This window comes from Carassius auratus, unplaced genomic scaffold (genome assembly GCF_003368295.1).
Source record: "Carassius auratus strain Wakin unplaced genomic scaffold, ASM336829v1 scaf_tig00214794, whole genome shotgun sequence".
Classification (NCBI taxonomy): Eukaryota; Metazoa; Chordata; class Actinopteri; order Cypriniformes; family Cyprinidae; genus Carassius; species Carassius auratus.
Genome location: NW_020527807.1, coordinates 475,046 through 478,410, shown reverse-complemented (window position 1 = coordinate 478,410; position 3,365 = coordinate 475,046). Strand labels below are relative to the sequence as shown.

The 3,365-nt window shown below is 31.8% G+C and overlaps 1 pseudogene; it reads right to left on the bottom strand.

Annotated features, from left to right (window-relative positions):
- Window positions 1-226: 226 nt before the first annotated feature.
- Window positions 227-1,755, bottom strand: LOC113092972 (tumor necrosis factor receptor superfamily member 11B-like; annotated as a pseudogene).
- Window positions 1,756-3,365: the final 1,610 nt, after the last annotated feature.

Sequence of the window (3,365 nt, the reverse complement as noted above, 5' to 3'; positions counted from 1 at the left end):
AACTGGATTTATTAATGCTGCATTTTCAGACAGTGTGGACATATGAGGAGATGAAGCCTTGTATTCTGTATTGGATAAACTTATTCAGTTTTTTGCCTACACCACCTACTTACTGTTTCCATTATAAAAAATAAAAAATAAAAAAAATGCACCAGTGCTTCATTTTGCCAGCTAGTACTGGTTATATATGAAAGCACAACTTTTTTAAACATTCAAAAAAGTTGTTTATTTGTTGTTCAATGCTTCTCACATCAAGAGAAAAGGGCACAACGTACACTCACAAGCAACACAATCCACATCAACAAAATTTCTGTTTAGTGGCCTTTAGGAAGGAAGCCTGTAATTGACCAAGGTGGGTGCACCAGAGAATCTTAGCAGAATGTATGCTTTTGTAAATGTCTTTTATAAACTCTGCTGTTCTCTGCAGGTCAGAATACCACAAAGTTGTACCAAATACAAAATTTGATTAAACAAAAAATTGATGAGGTAATTTTTTTTAAATGAAATGTGCTTGATGTGTTAAAGATGTATTCAAGTAAGTAGCCTAAGGTTTAATAGCCTTGAATGAACCAGACCCAATTAGTTTAAATCATTAAATCAACCCAATTATCTTAAACCAACAAAAGTAAAATCTCCAGTAACAATTGACTGTTACCACTTTTTACTATATGAATTATGTATGACTTGACAACAATCAATGGCAAATTAGAAAATTTACCAGCATTCTGGAGATTTTTGCATGTTGAGCATATGTTATCATGCCAGCTGGTTCCCCTCGGTACCACATCAAGATCGATCGATTTGCAGTCGGTGTGCTTTATGCAAGGCGATGTCGAGGATGTGACAGCAGAAAAGGTGCCTCACACACACCTCTCACATTTTGTATCATGTAAGGTACCTATAGACAAATTAAAAAGCATTTCACGCAACTTAGAAAAAACACACACACACACAAAAAAAATCATAACCCCAGAAACGTCTATAATACCATCATGCTTGACGCCGTATCCATATGGACACTCTGCATGCTTGATGCAGAAGTCAGCTTGCCAAAAATAACCTTCTTTACACTGGCAAATCCTGTTGTTAGTAGTAGATCATTCTATCTCAATGTACTGATTTTCTACACAGAAAGTGCTGCAATACAGTCATTTTGGTAAGTAGTTCCAGAACTGTGTGAAATGGTCCTCTGGACATGGCAAGCAGATGGTGTCCTCAGTTGCAATGCAGTATTTACTCATGTGGGTTCCAGGGGGGCAGAGTGTGCATGTGAGTATCTGCCTTGTGAGCGGGTCCTCGTGCTGGTAAGTGAGTATTTCTACTGTCGATGTGTCAGTGGGTAATAGTAGCATCAGTAATAGAGCCGGGTGATGTTCAACACTGTAACATTTCTAGAACATTAAATAAATACATTTCAGTATCCAGTAACACTGTACTTTTTCATAACAAATGTGGAAAACCACAAAATGATTTAAAGTTTATCCAAATCAGTCTTTGCAGCATATTGACACATCCTAAAGATTCAAAGCACAGTATTACCCAGACAAAGCACACAAAATCAAGATACTTACATTCAGTAAACTTTAACTATATTACAATATGTTACATAAACAGTGACTTTTTAAATAAAAATATTGTAAAACAAAGAATTACGGAAAGTAATTTTCTTCATAAAGAATAAAATAAAATCTAAATTACATTCAAAATAAAAACATTATTTTACATTTTACAAATATTACCTTGTTAAATACTTTATTACATTTGAAAATTATGAGGCAGTTCATGAACCATTATTTTTAAAGAATTTCACAAACTTACCTTAATCCATTTTAAGTCCAAGTAGTTACCTAATATTACTCAGTACCTTCTTAAAATATACAGTGTAAGTACATTGTATGCAAAGAGAAATTGAGTGTTCACTAGTATAATTAATTACCATAGGGATGTTCAGTTACATTTACAAAAGAAAATAATTACAAATTAATTTGATATTCATTAGTATTACTCTAATGTACTTACATAAATATGACCCATTTTACTTTCTTGTCCTGACAAGATACGAAGAACTAAGGGCGTTCATCCCTTTAAATGTATCCTTACCCACCCACAAAAAGGCTGGACTGCTGTTTCAGTTCATTACACACCCACCACTCAAGTAATACATTATGAGGATATAGAGAACCATACAACCCTTTTACATTATCCAGTGAAACACAAATTAAATTACCATATTGCTTCCAGTAATACATTAGCTTATCAATTAATGAATATTATCTTTATTAATCTGTGATCTATGATTAGGCCTATGATTATTTCACTTTAAACTGTCTATTCTATTTTCCGATATACCGTAGATGAAAAGCTTTTTGATAAAGTTAAATGTCATTTGAATTCTCAGTGGTGAATATCAGTGAAACTGGAATGAATTACAGGCATAACGTGGGTACCATGTGAAAGAAAAGAGAAATCCATTGTAACAATTCTAACTTTAATTAACTTTAAGTCTTATTATTAAATAACGGTTTAAAATGAATTCTTAAAAGGAGAGGAACAGCAGTTAACAGTTAACCTAAAAAACCCAATCATTATGAACACTACCATAATGTACAACAGACCACCAAACTTCCATTTGAAGTTGGAATCAGTATATTGTTGGTATATAAGCATGTTATGTTTATATTATTTATATATATATATATATATATATATATATATATATATATATATATATATATATATATATAGTGCCATTTGTAAGTAATGTATCTGACATGAACTTTTTTCATTCATAACTCGTCAGTTATCTTAAAGGAGAACTCCTGGAATCCCCCCACCAACACACTTCTATATTTGATTTCCATTTGGAAAGATGACGTAAGATCTAAAGTAAACAAAACAAAACATTTTAAACAGAAACAAGCCCTTTTATAATATTGTACACCATGCTCATACACTCATGTATGCCAAACTATTCTAAGTTGTTTTATTCAGTAATTTCCTCCACTAATAATTTGGATGTTTAAATATTTATGTTTGTTGGATTCCTCTTTTTCCAGTTGTCACAACTGCTTCCTAATATATTAGAATTCCCCCCCGTAGGATACCTCCATATTATCAATATAATACAATACAAGCAGAATAGTGAAGTCAGAAAATGTATGAATGCAAAAAGTTATTTTTTAAAGAAAAATCAAGCAAATTTACACTGACAGTAAAAAAAAAAAAAAAAAAAAAAAAAAAACACCTGTCATATATTAGAATGAGAAATAGACATCAAACAATAAGCTCATTTTAGAGTGTTTGAAAGTTGAAATTATAATTAAGATTACATTATTAGCTTCCTTGATTACTATGTCCAGCGGAAA